At 41.5% G+C, this 20,266-nt stretch overlaps 1 pseudogene; it reads left to right on the top strand.

Annotated features, from left to right (window-relative positions):
- The first annotated feature begins 6,897 nt into the window (after positions 1–6,897).
- On the top strand, positions 6,898–6,994 carry LOC122102927 (annotated as a pseudogene).
- The last annotated feature ends 13,272 nt before the right edge of the window (positions 6,995–20,266 follow it).

Here is a 20,266-nt window from a genome sequence, read left to right as displayed (position 1 = left end):
TTTCCAGACACGAGTGATAAACCTGTTTGGATCCCAGATGGAGTTGTCTGACCAACCATCACCACCCATGAACAAGATGTGTCAGCTATGCTTGAACAGCGCAAGGAGGAGGAGACACAAACCTCGAGCTAGAGCCCATGCCATCACTTGGGGAGACCTAAAGGGATTGGTTGAACAAGCCTAGGCTATGGCCCCAGACCCTGATCCTGGGCATGGTACTCTATTGTGTGCCATTATTACAGCCAATTCTCAATCTGCTGCAGGGCAGGGTAAGATAACTTTAGTGCCCAGCCCCCAAATCTTAATGATGGTAGGGGAAGTTACCACCATCTTCCCTCAAATGCTTTCTTCCAATGGCATGGTTGGCCTTGTTTCTCACCAGACGCCTTATGGCATCAAAAAACAAACCTTAGCAGGGTGCTGGTGGCTCACGCCTGTAACCTAGCTACTCAGGAGGCTGAGATCTGAGGATCGCAGTTCAAAGCCAGCCCGGGCAGGAGAGACCGTGAGACTCCTATCTCCAATAAACAGCCAGAAAACCCGAAGTGGTGCTGTAGCTCAAGTGGTAGAGCACTCCCCTTGAGCTGAAGAGCTGAGGGACAGCGCCCAGGCCCAGAGTTCAAGCCCCACGACTGACAACAACAACAACAAAAAAAGAAACCTTACTTTTAGATGGAAGGGAGCCAGCTCTTTTTGTTTTTCAAACGAGATGATAAAGCAAATTGATGGCTGTACCATCCCCCTCGCAGCAGTAACGCATGGGATGGGATGGTAGAACTACACAGGACCCTATCCCATTTGTCCCACTGGAAAAAATTGCAATCAGGCTACTGACATACCTTTTCATATGCAGTTGTGCCCACGCAGGGGGTTTGATAACTTTGGCACTATTTCCACTCCTCTTGAGGAATTAGTTATTAACCATTGTGCCAATTCCTGGCAAGGCAAAGTATTTGGGGACCTCGCGTTTTCCCTCTATCCGGCTATATACAACCAATCTGAAATAGATCCCAAACCTCCAAATCTAAACGAGTTTTATGACTCTTCAGGAGGACGATTGGGAGACCTAAGAGCTCCCATGCCAATCGTTTGCTCATCACATTCCTGCCTCGATTTGTCCCCTTTCCTATTGGCCAATATTCGTTGCTGTAACCGATCTGGATATCACCAGGTGTCAGGAAAGGTAGTGGTTAGAGCCCCGTTCTTTTTTTGTCTAGGAGACAACTCTTCCGCTACTTGCACTCTCAGCAATCACTGGCAACCCAATGACTCATATCCCTTTGCAGGTTTGGTACGTGTTCCCCCATTTACTGTTCTGGCTCTCAGTTTTCCCAGGTTCAATTGATTCGTCCACGCACTAAAAGAGCAGTAGGATTGATCATTGCAATCGAGTCCACAATCATCGCTACAATTGCTTCAGCTACCACCGCTGCTATATTGCTGTGCCAAGGCGTGTCCACCGTGCAACAGATAAACCAGCTCATCCCTCAACTGTCATCCATAGAATTACAACATTTACAAATTGCCAATCATCTTAAGGGAGGCCTCCTTGTGCTCCAAAAACAAATAGACTTGCTCCAAGAACAGATTACGTTTCTTTGGTTACAAGAAGGAGGACTATATAATGCTATGACTATTCTGTATGTCAGCTTTCCACTCCTGCACCCAATGTCACTGAACTTAGTAACTACATCAAAGGCCCTAGGTCCCTTATTCACCCAAAACCTGCTGCATGATATTACCCGCGTAAACCAGACCACCATACAGCTTATTCCCGCTGCCTCCTTTTTAGAAGATGTGCTTAAAAAGTTACAACAATGGCTTTCGCCATCCTCTCTGGTCATCTGGGGAGGCCTTGCACTTGTAGGGCTTACTCTCCTAGGAATTATTAAATGCTTGCACTCCTGGCAAAAACGCTTCCAACGATGGGTCACCATAATGACGGTCCTTTTAAAATAAAAGGGGAAATTTGTGGGTAGAGCCAGTCAGATCTGGTTGAGTCAGCTAGAGTAGCAGTTGAAGCACACTTCCTGCTCATAGAGACGTGACCCACAGGCATGTCTGCCTAGCTTGCCAGCCATTAGCTGTCCAAGCTCCCTACATGCCCCTCGGGACCAAACAATGCCTGTCACCCAGCAGTGCCCATCATCAATTGCCTGCTAAGTAATTGGTTGGCAAGGACTCAGGAGGTTGGGAAAGCTGGGGCTATAAAATCCCAACCCTTGTGCAGAAATAAACCAGAGATGCTTAAGCCTGTTCTCCCAACATGTGTTCCTTGTTTGCGTCGTTCATGCTTACCTCCTGCCGGAGATCTAGCCCTACAATGTAGCAATGGGGGAGGCCTTATAGTCCTTCACCTTCACTAGACTTGAAGCCAAGAATCTGTGATAAGTGAGAAATCCGGCAAGAGCTAAGAGGAGGACAGAGAAATAGAATATAGGAGCATTGTTCTTTTGTAACGGACTCTGTCCTCCAAGGTATGGGTGATTTAACTCTATTCTTCCCCATACATCTTGTTGAGCAAATGCAAGACAAAGATAAAAATAATCTATTGAAATAATTTTGCAAAGAATAACTTCACTAGTCCTGATATGGTATCTAAGGAGAGTCTTAAGAGAGAAGATAAAAGTGCAGTATTCTTCGGTTACCTCTAAGCATCTTGTTAGCAAAATATATCTTTAAGGTTAGAAGTGATTGAACCAAAAATTGGTGGAGTATTTATTTTTGAGGGCACTTTAGACACAAGAAGACTTTCAAGGTAAAAGAAAAAGAAAAAAGTATAGCTAAATATTTGTGATCACAGCTTCTTGGACGGGTATTTTGGAGACAAAGTTTTCCATTAGAGATTGTCCTCATTATCATTGATTCTGGTTTTCCGTGGCAAGCAAATGCAAGGGGGAAGTTTAATGGACTCGCTTGGACAAGTAAACAGCATGATAGAAAAAAATGGAAAATAATATTTAGTGAATTATTTTGAACAATTACTTTGCCAAAACAAAGAAGGAAATATATAATTCAAATCACTTGACATAAACTTATGAATAAAAGTAGTCAATAGAAATGAGAGAAAACATAGAGGACTGTTTCCTCTCCAGTGGAGTAATGGGTTCTTGATCTTGTTACTTCCATTCTATCTTCACAAGCTATCAAGTGTGGCTCAGGACTGGAGTATGCAGTTCAGACCAAGAGAACTCACAGAAGAAAATATTTGAAGCAGATGTGGGTGATTTATAACCTTAGACAATCTATTTAAATCTGTTAAAAATTCTCCTTTACCCCAAACTGCCCACTTTAAACAACTTTGTATGCTTTTCCCAGGATTGTCCTTCACTAACTATTTAAAATTTTGAGAGGTCATAATCATACATCATACTCTATAGAGATTGCTGTTTGGTTGTTCTTTTTGTGTGTTATTGTTTTTTGTTGTGTTTTTTCACTAAATTTCAAAAGATTGTGTTAGTGTGTTACAATGAAATATGTCCATCCAATTGTTCAATGTTCCTGGATCAGAGTCACTCCTTCTATCATTTTCTTTTTTTTTGGGGGGGGGGGTCCGGTTGTGGGGCCTGAGCTCTGGGCCTGGGCGCTGTCCCTCAGCTCTTCAGCTCATGGCTAGTGCTCTACCACTTGAGCCACAATGCCACTTCCGGCTTTTTTCTTTTTGCTAATGTGGTGCTGAGGAATCGAACCCAGGGCCTCACGCATGCAAGGCAAGCGCTCTACTGAGCCACCTTCCCAGCCCCTCCTTCTATCATTTTCAACCAACCCCTTCTACAAGGTTTATTTCCGATTTACCACTTCCTTTCTCACATGTGTACATTGAGTATTCTAGCTGTACTTGACCCTTGTTCCATTTTTCATTCATTCTATGTCTTTACTATTATTCCTCTCTGGTTTCAACTTCCTGATAGTCATTCTGTTAAATTGTCTGTTAGTACTTTGAAAGGTTTATATACATTCCATGGAGTTTTAATTCTGCATATACTTAAACTGATGTCAGCTGATATTTCCATAATTCTGAAGTAACAATTATCAAGACTGGAGACATGAAGCACCTAGACATGATTTTATTCCCTTCCATTTGGAAGATTACTCTGTAGTCAACAAGAAAGTTTAAAAATGGCTTAGAATGTATTCCTAACTACCAGTTTTATAAATGGCATTGAACAGTGGTTTGTGATTATTTTATTTTACATGGGATAATACTTTCTAATACCTATGAGTTTTGGAAAAAGGAAAAAACTAAAATTTACTACTGTAGAGGAATATGATAGAAATAGAAGACAGATTTTATGTTTGTCAAATCTCTGATGCATACCCATATTCAAGACTTAAAGTCATATTTCTTACTATGTTAGACAGATAAGGAAAACGTAAAACACCATATGATAAGGCAACTATTTAAGACTTTTTAAAATGTACTTATTACGTGATGAAATTTACTTTATTTGCTAATGTTTTGGTTTGAAATATGGGAGGCTGATCTATTTAATAAATTTTCGAAGGCACTTACTGAAAAACACAAATGGTGAGGGGTCCTATTTCTACACTTTAATGAATGGTTTAACCTTTTTTTCATTAGTGCTGGGTAAATAAATCAACTCTGTTGTAACTTGCTCCCTACACTTGAAAAACTAATAATGTCACTAAATATCATCTACTTGTAAAGTGTTATTTTGGCAAATGTGATTTTAAAAAGTTTATTTGAAAAGGAATATACTTTCAGGAAATTAAATGTAGGTTATCATTTGTTTGAGAATGACAACATTTTTACACTACAGAACCAAGTTTTACTGAAGTACCAGTGTTTTGAAGCACTAAGGATCTTCTCAATTAATGTTTTTTCTGAATTATATTTGAACTCTATGACAAGTATTCCTAGCACTGGTAGACTAATTATGGATCTATCATTCCAGCAACTATTTTTTGGCTTGCTGATGCTGGACTGACATCATTCACTAATCATTGGGAGAGGGGTATTACAAATAATCTTATGACATTTGTGGTATTTTTCACTCATATGGGATGGTCACCTGAAAATTGAAAGTTTGAATTACTGTACTTTCACATTTTGTGATCTCATCTTGCATTTTAAGTTGCCTTGCATTTCCCAATTGCTTACTGCTAATTCCTGCATTTCAAGGAATTGGGGCCCTGAAATGTAGGAAATGAGAAATTGAGATGGATCTTCAATTACTTTCTGTTTGCATGTTGCATGGGCCTAGGTGAGAACTCTTGCCCTAGTTATCTGATGATGTGGATAACTGGGACCTGGGATCCTAGGACCCGTGGATCTTGTAGAAGAATAATACCTTTTAGACATCATATCAGCAAAATTTGAGTATAATCAGTAGGAATGCTTCTGAAATATGGAGAAAAGCAGTTTGGGACTAGGGAGTTAAAACAATAAACAGAGCAGCAGAGTAAAATCCCTTATAGATTAGAGGAAAACAACATTGTTTTTGTTTTTTTTTACCATGTGAATTCAGAAGACCAAGAACACTTAGAAAGTATCACAAGTTTATACCGAAAACATTGCATTGATACTTTTTGTATTCTAATATATATTCTAATCCTGATTATTTATATTCCAATATGTTTATTGGAATAAATATCAATTAATCTGTCAAATTATCAATTAATTCCAGTAAGATTCACTGTGTGCAATATAAAATCAGCACATATGAATATAAAATATATAATTATATATAATATAAGAAAATGTTTTGCATTGTTCTGTTGTGGTAAGGGTATAAAAGACAACTGTTTTAGAGTATTATTCCATTACCTCTACATCAGTTTTTGGTAGAATTAGAACTAAAGCTTTACCTTTCAGAGATGTACAGCCTAGAGGCAAGAGGAATCACTGTGATTAAAACATTACCAATTTAAGGCCTAATAACGAGGAGAAACATATGAACTTCTCCTGGAGCTATAGAATATATTTTGTGATAGAATATCAGTGGTGTAAGCTCCTGCCTGCTTGGATGGTAGACAGGCCAGGACATGAGGTAATCATGCATATGAATAATTTTTTCACCTTCTTGGCTTTAGCTACTTTTGAAATGATAGGGTGTAATAAACAATTATATTTTGAAAAAATACCTTCTAGTCTGAACACTTCTTTTTTTTTTTGTCAGTCATGGGGCTTGAACTCTGGCCCTGGGCGCTGTCCCTCAGCTCTTCAGCTCAAGGCTAGTGCTCTATCACTTGAGTTACAGCACCACTTCCGGTTTTCTGGTAGTTTATTGGAGATAAGAGTTTCGCAGTATTTCCTGCCTGGGCTGGCTTTGAACTGTGATCCTCAGATCTCAGCCTCCTGAGTAGCTAGGATTACAGGCATGAGCCACCAGCGCCCAGCTTTGTCTGACCTGTTCGTCACTCTATGATCATTTGTAACTAAGATTAGTTTTGCTCCAATAAGACAATTTATGCTGTCAGGGTAAGATGATCTGATTGGTCTGTTCCTACATGGAGCAAGGGTAATGGGTCAGGCAGACATTTGTGCCAGTAAGACCTCATTTGGTAAATTTTAAGCTGCAGGATTTTAGAAATAGCTCTTAAGCATGGCTTACTTTGAATCCATTACCTCCACAAAGCTAAATCAGTTAATAAATAAGTACTTAAAAATCCATCACCTTTGGACGTAGCTATAAAGGCTTCAAAGTATGATCAAATTTCAAATGAAAAAGACTTAAAATAGTTATTGACAAAAATTGCAAATGTGAGCAATCGAACAAACAATATAACTTTTTTCCACCATACACAGAATTTTACAGAAATAAGATGAATAGCAAATATGGGAACAATAAGGTTTCCTTGTTACAAATAGGTAATCTAGAATATATGCCTGTCTTAAGATTGCATCATTAACTACTTAAATTTACAGGATACTACATGCTTCAGCAGCTCATCTACCCGAATTTCAATACAGAGATTAACATTGCTTTTGCACAAGGAAGATATGAAAATTTGTGAAGTATTACATATTTTTCATTCTTCAGATGCAAGAAATGAAAAACCGTTATTAAAAAGTTGATTACAAATATACAAGTGCAATAATACATGTAAATAGTAGAAATAACAGTTATTTTGTCATCAGCATATTCAATCTTCACCTTTTTAGAAAAGCCTTTACATAACATAACCTTTATAAAACTTTTGAAATAAGATAACATTGTCATTTTATCCCAAAAAAATAAAATTCTATAAGGACCTAGGAATTAAAGGAATCTTAAACTGTTTCCATATGGAAAGCAATCTGAAAGGACACATTTATTAATGAACCTATATATTATAAAACAATGTCGAATTCAAACTATTTTATCTAGGAGAGAAAGAAATAGATTATGGACATTATACAAACAGAATATTAAATCTTTTAAAATATACTTTTTTCAGACAAGCACCAGAAATATCTTTAGTTTCTCTACTACTCATTTTAACAGATAAGTTAAAATTATTTCTGATTTAAAAAATCACAAACTCTATAAAAATCATTATTGATGTATACAAACAACTCGAATATATTTTGACATCAAAGTCAGGCAATTCACTTGGAAGAATACCATGGAATCCATGAATTTTTAAAGTAAGATATTGCTGTTGCTTTGTATTGTGAAAATATTTTGTATGAACAGATGGGACGGACTGGCAATTTTGAAATTTAAGAAACTTACCCAAGCCATTAGGACTTAGGAGAACAATTTGTACAGCCTTCCACAACTTCAAAAAGGTAGTGATACATACTTATCCACTTGGCAAGATCAAATGCAGTTTCTTCCAAGTTGTGCTTCAGATCTGGTTTGATATAATGGTTACATAGAAGGAGATCCAGCGTATCTTTGCTATATCTATTCCCAGCAGCAAGATACAAGGGGGTCAAGAGGCCTTAGGTTGGCCATTGGTGTCTGCATCATGATGAAATAAAGAAGCCACTCTGGTAATATTCCATGTATAAGTACTGTGCAGGGGTGTCCAGCCATTCACAGTTATTACATGAATATCCGCTTTGAGCCACCAACTCATGGACAATGTCTAAGTGTCCAATGTAGGCTTCTCGATGAAGAGGGATATACTCATCGTTATCCCTAGTACTCACATGAGTGACCTTTCTGGAAAGTAGTCTCTGCACTGTAGTAAGGCGATTATTTTCAGCAAAGAAGAAATTTGCTTGAATCCTTCACCATTTTTTTTCTTGCAATTGATAACATTTCTCACTTTTTCCTCTTGTTCCTCAATTTCATCAGAATTGCCTAACCAGAGAATTTGAGTGCCAGTGAGGATGAGCTGTCCATGTATTTCCCCAATAGTTCACATTGCATGAATTAGTCAGAAAAATCCGGTGAATTTTCTGCATCATTTTTTCACTATTATTTATTTTCTCTTTTTTTCATTTTTACTATTCTAAATTATTCTAACTGGAGAGTAGGGATTTGGTAGAGAGCAGAGGAAAGATTTTCCTCCGTATTCAAAGGGACAGACTGAAAATGAGGACCAGTGGTGTCTTCATGTGCAGCTTATTCTAGAAATGAGAAAATAGGAAATAATGTCTTATATGTAAATGAATTGGGAAATGACAGAGTAGAATGTGAAATGATGCAACTAAAAAATATAAAAGCAAAATAAATTAGGATAATTATGGAGCAATCATATTACCTATGAGAACCATAAGTGGGAGAGAGAAAGATGTGCAATGATCTAGCTAGCCACAAAATCCATCCCTCTGATCAAATTATAGAGCAAACAATTTTATTTTTAAAAGAAATGGAAATAGAATTTAAGATCAGATGTCACCATTTTTTAATTATATTTTCATTATCTTAAACACTTGTACAAGGGTATTTCCACTCAACAAATCAGTTTTTTTAATATAATGGATCTTTATATAACTTTTCCACACCCTTCCAAACCTCACCCCACTTTAATTTTTTCTAGTTTCATACATCTGCATTGAATATTATACCTTCACTCTCTTCCTCCATAACTCTTTATTTCTTCCTTTTGACTTCCACTCACATCTTCCAAGTGATAGTTTCCTGGTATTCATTTTGTTGGCGTAAAGTTCAATTTTATAAGAAATTACACCTTTGAAATACTCCTCTGCAAATAGCATGCTTTGGTTAATATTTTTGTGTAAACTTGTATAAATCTCTAGCTTCCAAATATGAGACAGAACATGGGTCCTTTGTGTGTCTGGCTCTGACTTTGTTCACTTAATATATTTTTAGATCTATTCATTTCTTTACAAATAATGTAACAGTCGTCAAAATGGATGGATGCAATCCAATTGTGTATATGTCCCACACTTTCTCCAACCATCATTCCTCCAAAGGGCATCTGGGCTGTTTTCGTAACTTGGCTACGGTGAATTGTGCAGCAGTGAACATGCTTGTGAAAGTGATTTTACTGTAACCTTTTGGAAGAATTCATCACTACCTTTATGGGAGCAATCCCCTAGCCAGTTTTCCAGAATAAGCACATCCCTCCCTTCATCTTCATCACAATGTATTGCAAGTCCTCAAGAACACAATTCCACCTACAGGTCTCAATAAGCTAAAACCACACTGTGCCTATATTTTTTCAATACATTTTTTTCATAATTGTACATATAATTCAGTGAAAACCTTCTATATACTTTCCTAATGTGGGAATGAGGGACATGACAGAGTAAAAGTAAGAAATATGCAATTTAATTAGCTATTATCATATTTAAAATCATTTTCAGGTCTTATTCATACCCTCACATAACATTATTTTAATCTTTATTTGATTACTTCATCTAATCCGTAAATTATAAAAGGTGAGTTGAAAGCAAAGGCAAAAAGTATTTTTTGATTTTCACACTCATGTGTGAGGTTGCACAACATGGGCAAATAGATGGATTGGAATCAATAGCTCTTATCCATTTTGTTAATGTAGAGATGGTTTTCCCAAACGGATTCTGGCAATTCGTATTCCATTCAACAACAAGAAATATGTGATAATTTCCTTTGTTTTGATCCTTATTAACTTTTGTTTCCATTTTATTTTATAATGGATGATTTCATAAATCTACTGTAGATACAAAAATATGTTAAAATATTTCTACCCGTATGCATTGATATATACATACACACATATATTACACAGGTTATAATGATAATGAATAACTACAGTAACTGTACAGTTTACTAAATTATTAAAACTATCGGTGGCTATTGCCTGGAATCCTGGTTAGTCGGGAGGCTGAGATCTGACAATCATGGTTTGAAGCCATCCTGGGCAAGAATGTCCAGGAGCCTCTTATCACCAAACAGCCAACAGAAAATCAGAATTGGAACCGTGGCTCAAAGTGATAGAGTAGTAGCCTTGAGAGAAAAATCTCAGGGACATCATCCAGGCTCTTAGTTCAAGAAGTACAATCTACCCAAATAAAATCTATTTAATTTACATATGTGTAAGTAAAGTATTTCCATCACCAAAATGCAAAACCATGCTCATTTGCAAGGTAACTGTTTTGTCTGAAGTACCATAAAACATTTTCACTTAAATTGAAAGTATTGCACCATGGGTTCATTCTATCTCTCTCATGCATTTTTCCACTAAAATACTCAAATCTTACAATTATTCCAATTGTTTAAGTTCATAGCTTTTTACTTTAATACCCAAATATTAGAGTTTGAATTGAGTGTCGTGTGCCCCCTAAATGGTTGTTTTTACCACTTTGTCATGTCCCAGCCCTAAATAATCCTGATTATTTTTCAGATACTTGTATATGACCTTGGGCTCAGTCCATGTTATGTTATTCTTCCTGGAATTTAGAATAATAGGTGCATGGCATTGTGTACAGATATTTCTGTCCAGTCTGGGCTTTAACCTCTATCCTCACAACAGGAGACTCCCATGTAGTCAGGATTTTCATAAGCTTGTCATAGCTGATATTTTTTTAAGTCTTTGCATTTCCTGCAGGTTCTTGAGTGCTGAATTAATTTGTTTTCTTAGGTTGTTTTGTTTCATTTGAATGTATGTGTTGAGTTGTTCCTCACTTTTACTTTTGTTTCTTTCAATCAAGTTCTTACCTAAAGTGCTGAGAAACCAATTCTTCTTTTTCACGACAGTCAAAGTGAACATGATTTGTTCCAAAGCAATTTCAGTAATATTTAAGCACCTTCATATCTATTGATGATATATAAATGATAAGTGTTGCGAAGGGTCTTTTTATTTTCACAGTAGTCTTTGTCATACACAGACAGATCATGACATATATGAAGATAATAAAACTACTGTGCTTGGTAAGCACTCTACCACTTAGCCACATTCACAGCCCAAGGCTTACTTCTAACAGGAACTATGAGGGTGGGATTTATTGGCATACTCTTTTCAGCACAGAAATCGCTGGCCATTTCATATCTTTGACAGGATTTGGTACCAGAGTGAGACTCGGCAAGGAGGAATGATGAATGAGTGATTGCCACCAGGCCCCAGAGATCTAGGCTCAAGTCCTACAGAGGGATATGGAATATGGAGCCAGAACCTTCCACAACTCTTACAGCCTAGGAAGATGTCCCAATTGGACACCTCAGCCAGAACATAATGAACCCATTACATACACCAGCCAAGGCAAGCCTTCTGGTTTTCAGTTATTAAATGGCAGAGAAGGATGCTTTGTTCAAGCTACTGGCTCAGACTTAGTACTCTCTGAGGGCTTGTCCCAGCTTTCCCAGTTTGGGGGTCTGGTCATGGGCAACCTGTTGAATGCATATCATCCGTACATCAGCCATACATACACAGAGACATGGAGTTACTGCCTTCTCATTTTCTTTGGCAGGTCTCAGGTTGAAATATGAGACTAGACTCTATCCCTGATCTCCTCTTTCTTTCTCAAGAGTAGTGCTCTGCCCTTGAGCCACAGCCCTAATCGATGGGGATATTTTCCTGTGATCTCCTAGAAATAAGAGTGTTGCAGACTTTCCTGCCCTGTCTGAATTCAAATTGGCATTCTCTCCATCTCAGCCTCCTGAGGAGCTAGGATTACATACAGGAGCCACTGACACCTGGCTTTCTTTTCTTCTTGTTGTTCTTTTTTTAATTGTGACAATCTGAAATCTTCAGTGTCATTCCAATGGTTTGCATTCGAAGTAAACTTCTGAGGCCTGGAGTTCGAATCCCAGGACTGCCACACACAAATGAAGGGAGATCGTGACAAACTCATTCCTATTTACATGAATGCTAATGGAATGTTATAGAAGTAATTAAATTTGCAGTTAATTCATGATTCTTTTTTAGAAAGCCACACAAAAATCATTGGATTCATATCTTCCCTTCTAGCACCATGTTATGATTCCCCTAATGGAAGGATATTGATTAATTTTTAATGAATGCTTTTATAAATATTTAACCATGATACTTCATTAAATGGAGACATAACTTAATAACTAATTATTGGTAACTATATATATAAAATTTAATAATATCCTCACATTCTCTCTCTCTACATATACATATATATACAGCAATCTACACACACACAAACACACACACACACATATATAGGGCACTACTGTGGCTTGATAACAAGTAACAGGTCGTTAGAACTTCCTGGCAGCTCAGTTTGCCAGAGGTTGGTGTGCTAAGACCCCATTTATGGATTGGACATTTTATGACGTGAATTGAAAACCCAGCATTGCCAAAAATTTATTCATGTAGTAAGAAGCCACTTTTCACACATTTTTTTTCCTGAAAAAAAGTCCTGGGTCTCAATATGATGTATAATTCATATGAAAATATATCCTGTATGATAGGATGTTATAAATGAAATGTTATATGTCTAATAACACTAAATGAATAAGGGTAATAAATGTCATACTCACTAAACTCATGGGTGTATTTTTTCCATGCTGGGGCTTCACTTCAGGCCCTGGGAACTAGTCTGAATTTCTTGTCTTTAAGGACAGTGAGCTTCCCTTCACCCACAGTGCCACAGAGATACCCAGATGCTGAGTTCCAATCCAAAACAAAAGGTAAAATGAATAACTACACTGAATGCAATATGGACTCAATATATGTATGTAACTATAAATCATATACTTAAAATGTACACAAATTGGATGTTTTCTAGTGTTGGGATCGATTTCAGGCCTAAGGAACAGACTTGAACTTCTTGACTCAAGAAAGCAAGCTTCCCGTTCCTACACAGTGCAACAGAGTTACCCAGACCATGAGTTGCAATCCCAGTCCTGGCAGAAAAAAAATGGCATCTGTATGCTATATGACAACAAATTCTTAGGTATATCATTATGTCTCATTTTCATGAATGTAATTTTTTAAACGCTTCATAAAGTATTGATTAAAATCAATCAGTAGCCTAGAATATAATTGTATATAATTTTATCCTAGAATCATTCAAGAACTGCTCATTCAGTCATGACATACATCACATACCATTGGTATTCATATGGATAAAAATGAGTTTCTTAGGATCTCCTGCCATTTGGAGGTGGCGGGACCAAGATTCAAACTGTGGGCTCCAGCATCCACCACTTGAACCCAAAGATAGGGAACTCTCCGGTCTGTCCAAGAACATCAGCAAGACCAATGATTAAGCAGGCACCAGTGGCTCTCAGCAGTACTCCATGATACTTACAAAGCTGTGAAAGGAGATTCATGGTCAAAGTCACCCTAGGCTGGAAAGTACTTGAGACCCCTGTCCAACTTCAGTGTCAACAAAGCCAGAATTAGAGCCATGTGGCTCCAGTGGTAGAGGGGTAGCTTTGAGCAAAAGCAGCTCATGGACTGTGCCTAGATCCTGAGTTCAATGTCCAAGACTGGCAACAAACAGACATACACAACAATCTGTGCAGCCATCTGGCTGTCTGTTGGTTGACACCACTACCAGCAGTTGAGGAAATTAGAGGTAACTGAGTGGTAAGCAAGAGTCTCAAGTCGAATTTGGAATTCAATAGGAAATTGATGACCTAGTCAGTGAGTGGGAGAATAGAGGATTTCCCAGAGCCTGGGAAATGTGGCCAGCCCATCTTTAACATCCCAGCACTCAGATGCCTGAAACAACAAGACTCTGAGACAAAGCTGCAGGCAACAAACTACTGCCAGAACACCAGCAGAAGAATCCTCCTGTCAGACCTTCAACATTCAAGAAAACAAAGAATACAAAAAAGGGAAGAATCCCAAAGACAAACACCACTGGGGAGGGTGATTCAATGGAGGATCTGGTCAAAGATGATGCCTACGACAGGCCTCCCCTCCCTTTGGTCACAGTCACAGCCATAAGGGTCCAAGTGTCAAGGGTCCCAATACCACCAAGAATCTGCAGAGGTGCTACCAACATGTGGTGCCTTCCCTGGACTGCAGCAAAAGAAGAAACCAGGTGCTCTGTGCCAAGATCCAACCACTGAAGCAGGAAAAGACAGACCTGCAGGATTGACAAGAGAAAGAGAAGGAGAAGGTAACCCAAGTGCACAAAGCACCAAAAACAGAGCTAGACATCCACAAGCTACCCATACAGAGGTTGGTTTCAGCAGAAAATGATTTATAATCGGCACCATCCCACATGCAGCTCATGGCCAATGACAGAGAAATGGAGCATGAAGCTCTCACCAGCTGCCTACAGGCCACAGAGCACTGCATGGGGGAGCTGGAGATGGTGGCTTCTGTGGTTACTACTTACAGAAGGAGATTGAAATGTTGTTTGAACAGCTGAATGATGTAACACTTCAGCTCAAGGAATAGCCCAGTAGCTTCTATGACCTGGAGCAAGTGAACACAGAGTTTTAGGAGAAGCTGGAAGCACTCTGGACCTAGAGGAGCAACAGGAAGAACAGAATCTGCAAGTTCCAACAAGTGCTGGAGGTGTTTGAGGTACTAAAGAGACTTCAGGACAACCTGAGCTGAATGGTGACCATGAATCTGGAGAGAGACAGCTTCTCGCAGAACCTGAGCATTGAGAGGTCCGTGCAGAAGGAGGAGGCCCGGTGGTTGACGGAGCAGGTAAACCAACTGACAGAGGAGAAGGAGTAAGGATTGAGGTAGGTGCTGCACCTAGAGAATAGCTGGGGGGACTGAGAAGGAAGCAGGCAGATTCATGGCCCCCCAAGTGTCCATCTCAGGAGGAGCAGCCCACGCCTACCTCATGCAGATGGCGTTGAAATACCTGGAGGAACAACTTCATATCTAGGTCCAGGAAAACCAGAGACTCCATCTCCAGATTGTGGAGCAGCAGGAGCAAGGGGGAAGACTAGAGAAGAAAACCAAGGATCGGCAGGAGATCCCCGAGACCCCACCATGTTCATGTGTGTGCAACCCACAGCTGGAGGAACAGCTGGCCTTGCTATGGGACGCTCTCCACAGGGTGAGCAGTGAGAAGGAGGATTTCTCCAGCATCGTGGACTCAGAGCAGCAGGTGAAGAAACATCTGCGGGAACAGCTGGACTGCTCAGAAGAGAAGATACAGAAATGGAAAGAGGTGGCTGAGAGAGAGAGAGAGCCAAGTGATTCGGGAGCTGCAGGACCAGCAGGACCAGTCTCTGGCCTAGCTGCAGGAGCTCAAAGCCACCTGTGAGCATCACATCACTTCAAATGAGCAACTGTGCTCCAAGTAGTAGGTACTGCAGTAGCACCTGCAGAAGCAGACTCAGCTGTTGGAGCAGCTGAAACAAGTGCAGGGTCCGACCAACTGGGGGGACTAGGTAGTGCCCCCAAATGGCAGGACAGTTTCAAGTGCCTGGAAGTGACCAGTCCACAGAGGAAGCACCTGCAGGCCCAGCTGAGGTTCCTGGCTTTCCCTGGGGAAAGGGAATCTGTGAACCCTGGAGAAACAAAATCTGAGAAAGCGACTCTCCTCAATGGGCCCATGGCAGAGGATGGAGATGTCCCCCAAACTGAGAGGGATGTGGCTCTGTTAGCACTCTCAGAGGCTGAGATCCACAGGGGGAAACTCCTGCCTGACTGCTGCAGGCACTCCCCCTTCCCCAGACAGCTCAGTGCCAGATAGAGCCAGAGCCACAGGTCCCCCGCCATGTGAGGTGCCACCACAACATGTGAGAGAATGGGAAGTGGGACATGTGGGTATCCGAGAAGAATATCTGCTTCATCCACAACCTTCCTGATGAGGTGGACTTCCAGAGTCCTGCAGATGAGCTCCACCATTGATGCACCCAGCTGTCGGCACATATCCGCACTGCCCTGGAATCCCTCCTGGCATATAAAGGACAAATGTTCATTCTGGATCAGCTGTGTCAGGAGAAAGCCGAGTGCATGTGCCAGCTGTCCCAGGAGAAGATGAAGAGTAGATAGCTGCAAGAGCTGCTGTCACTCCCACAGGGGGCTCCAGATACTGACACAGGCTGAGCTCCCCACCAGTGCAGCTGCTTCAGAGGCCTCAGTCTCCTGGGTGGTCAAAATGAGGGAGGCGCAGAAAGATTTTGAAGAATTGCAACTTCAGGATAGTGTGGAAACTGCAAGAGGAGAGGTCAGGGTTCCATGCCCTGTACAGGACTCCCCCACAGAGCATGTCCTGCTGCAGATCCTCACATCCAGAACTACCACAGCTGGTGCACTCAGGCTTGCAGTGCTCCATACCTTTTTCCTGTAGACTGATGGGGATGATGACTCCTTATGTGACATGCTGATTCCCCAAATCCTCAGCAGCCACCAGAACTAGGAAGGGTAAACTGTGGGCCGAGTAGAGCAGAGGCTGCTGTGAGGAGGCACAAATTCCAGGGACATCTAATGGCCCATTGGTGGCCAGGGAAGAGGCCCATGTTATGTTTATCACAAAGCATAAATTATTTCCAAAGGGAAAATAAAGCCTCAACAAAGATTTGTTCTTCTAGTTATAGGGCTTGAACTCAGGGCCTGGCCACTCTCCTTGAGCTCTATTTGTTCAAGACTGGTGGTCTACAAGTTGAGCCCCACCTCCCTTCCAGGTTTTCTTTGTGGAATCGAACCCAGGGCTTCAGGCTTGCTAGGTGACCACTCTATCACTGAGCCACATTCTCATCTAGGATGATCCCCCACCCCTAAACACATATGGCCAATCCTCAGATAAATAGGAATTATGGGTTAGGATGAATATCAAGCACAAGTCTGGCTCACACGAAAATACTTCCCTGCCCCCTCTTCAACACCCTTACTTAAAGTTTCTCTTTTAGTATTGAGGGATGAGAGAGGGAGAGGGACGTCTGAGAGAAGAGTACCAAGAACAGTGGCTCCCAGAGTCCCACAGTCTCCCCGACTCAAGTGGTCCTACAGATTCCCGTCTTACCTGACTCAATGTTTTGTCTACACTTTCCCCTACCCCTGCAAGGCTCAGAATGAAATAAATGTCAGCAGTGGCCTCAGCCCACACCCAGGGTAGAAGTTCCTAGAACCAAACTGACTTCCCCCTCTGACTTCCCCGAGTTAGGCTGGACTGACCACTCACCATTGTGTTGGTGTCAATGATCTCATGGATGGACTTCAGGAAGAAGGTCTATGGCAAAGAGCAGAAGCAGCAGTGTGAGCATGGAGGAAGGAGCCAGTGCAATTGGTCTGGGATCTTCCTCCATGGGACCTTCCCATCAAGCCAGAGCCCTCTTGACCCAAAGCTTGGCCAAGGCCATGGGTTGGACAAGATAGAGGAGCATGGGCCTAAAGGAGGTAATGCTTTATCTTGGTGCACTTGAAATTTACAGTATTTGGCCCATGCCAATCCCAAAGCTAACATGCAATGCCTCTCCTTGTAGTTGTTGTCCATGAACGTTGTTCCTCTTTTTCTCCAGGCTTGCACTCTACCACTTGAGCCACAGGGGCACTTCTTGTTTTCTGATGGTTCTTCCAGGGTAAGGGTCTCACACACTTTCCTACCTGAGCTGGCTTGGAAGCCAGATCTCACCTTCCTGAGTAGCTATGATGACAGGCATGAGCCATCAGTGACCAGCATGTGATGCCTCTTTAAAGATCTTGGCGAGTCTGTAAAAGGAACCCCAAAGGGTCTGGATAGACCATGACCCAATCAAGGGATGGGATTGGGGAAGGCTGACATTATAGCCAGTGTGTTTCCCAATATTATAGATGTCAGGTGGTGTTGAATGCATCGAACTCCTAGGCCAACAACCACCAGATAGAGTGGGGAAAAAAGTAGAGAATACCCAAAGGTTACAGTGTAGAAATCTCTGATTTTGCATGCATATGGCTTGTGTGTGTGTGTGTGTGTGTGTGTGTGTGTGTGTGTGTGTGTGTGTGTTTGTGTGTGTGTGTTTACCAAGGCTTGAAAAGCCTAGCTTGTTTTCACAAGTTTGGTGCTCTAACATTTGAATTATAGTATTTCTTCTCCCCAGCTTTTTGGTGATTCTTTGGAGATAAGAGTATGTCCAGGCTAGCTTTGAATCTTGATTGATCCTCCAGTGTCAGCCTTGAGTAGCTAGGATTATAAGCATGAGCCACTGCCATGCCGCTGCACGGATGTCTTTTCATACTTTCTGTTCTAACAGCTGTCTACTTGCCCTGGCCTACATCTCTGACCTCTACATCAGCTCCCAGCAGCCCCTGACTCTGTGGAGAACATAAAGCTCAAACCTGTCAGGGAATCCTATTTCTTTGTCCTCAGGGGAGAATATGTTTCCTCTGAATCCCGGAGGGTTAGGGGAAGGGAAAGGAGGGATAGCTGTAGGTGGGTGTTTGACTAGGAAATAGTTATTCTGTTTTATCCAAGAAGGAAAGCGAGGCCAGATGCTAATGGCTCATGCTGTCATATTCCTAGCTCCCTCAGCAGGCTGAGATTGGAGGACTAACATTCAGATGAAACCCAACAAGAAATGTCTGTGAGACTCTCCTCTCCCAAGAACCACCTGCAAGCTGGAAGAAAAGCTGTGGCTCAAGTGGTAGAGTGCTATCCTTGAATGAAAAAACTGAGGGACAGAGCATGGGCCCTGAATTCAAGCCCTACTACTAAGATGCACTAATGCACATGTGCGCATGCGCATGGGTCCACATGCGCACACGCGCGTGCGCGCGAACACACACACACACACACACACACACACACACACACACACACACACACACACACACACACCCTGAGGAAGGTAGTAATGATAAGCTAAGCTAGAACTGGGGGCAGTCCTGAGGCATAATCATAGTAAACTCTCAAGCTACATCAGTTGTTTCCCCATAAGTTCTTCTTGGGCTGAGGAGTCTGGCATATGGCAGTAAGTTCCATGGAACCTGCCCCTCCATCCCAGCACGGGGCCATAGAACCAAGGGAAGGACACTATGGATGCTCCTTTGTAGTTATCCCATGATAGCAGACCTTCATCTGCCAATGAGCAATGGTGAGTTAAGCAGGGCTCTGAGCCCTGGGACTCTTGGGATATAGTGACTACTACAAGCAGCAGCCAGTCTGCTTTGGATTCCTCAGCCTACAAGTCTCTCATGAACCCAACTCAAAACCTGCCCAAGGTGTGCCTGAAAAATTCACATTCTTGTGATTCCCTTGTGAGCTGGCGTTAACTGGTGTACCCCTTCTGACGCAGAACCATGGTCTGAGACATCGATTTAGTGCTCAGATCCACACTGCACTCATGACAGATGCCCTTCTGATGACCCGGCCGATGACCTGTATGCCACAAGACTTGATCCTTATCTTGTACTGTCCCGCTCTGTAGGCAAAGGCCTTCAAGGAGGCTGCTCTCAAGACTTGTAGGACACATAGACATTGGAAGACCATCAGGAACCCACTGGAAAGTACTCTGCCTAGAGCCACAGCATGAGGTCAAAGTAGGCCAGGTATTGGTCACGGGGCTCTAAGTCTGAGCCTGGGCACCACCTTTCAGTTCTTCAGCTTAGCACTTGAGCCACATCATCGCTTCTGGTTTTCTGGTGGATCATTGGAGATCAGAGTCTCACGGACATTCCTGCCCAGGCTGGATTTGCATGGCAATCCTCACATCTCAGGCTCCTGAGGAGCTAGGAGGACCAGCACAAGCCACCCTTGCCTGGCTGATCGGACCAGCATAAGCCACCCTTGCCTGGCTGATCTAGCCTTTCACCACAGTGGACTAGGAGCTCCTGAAAGGTTTTCTTTATTTTTTAGGTGCCAATTCTGGGGCCTGAACTCAGGTTCTGACCTGTATTCTCTTAACGTTTTCTCTCAATGTGGACATTCTACCACTTGAGCCACAGTTCCATTTCTGGCTTTTATTAGTTCATGGGCAAGAAAGTCTCACTAACTTTCCTCCTCTGAGATGGCTTTGACCCACGATCTCTGATCTCAGTCTCCTGATTAGCTAAG

Source organism: Dipodomys spectabilis, unplaced genomic scaffold (assembly GCF_019054845.1).
Source record: "Dipodomys spectabilis isolate Male_0828 unplaced genomic scaffold, ASM1905484v1 ptg001020l, whole genome shotgun sequence".
Classification (NCBI taxonomy): domain Eukaryota; kingdom Metazoa; phylum Chordata; class Mammalia; order Rodentia; family Heteromyidae; genus Dipodomys; species Dipodomys spectabilis.
This window is presented reverse-complemented; position numbering and strand designations above follow the sequence as displayed.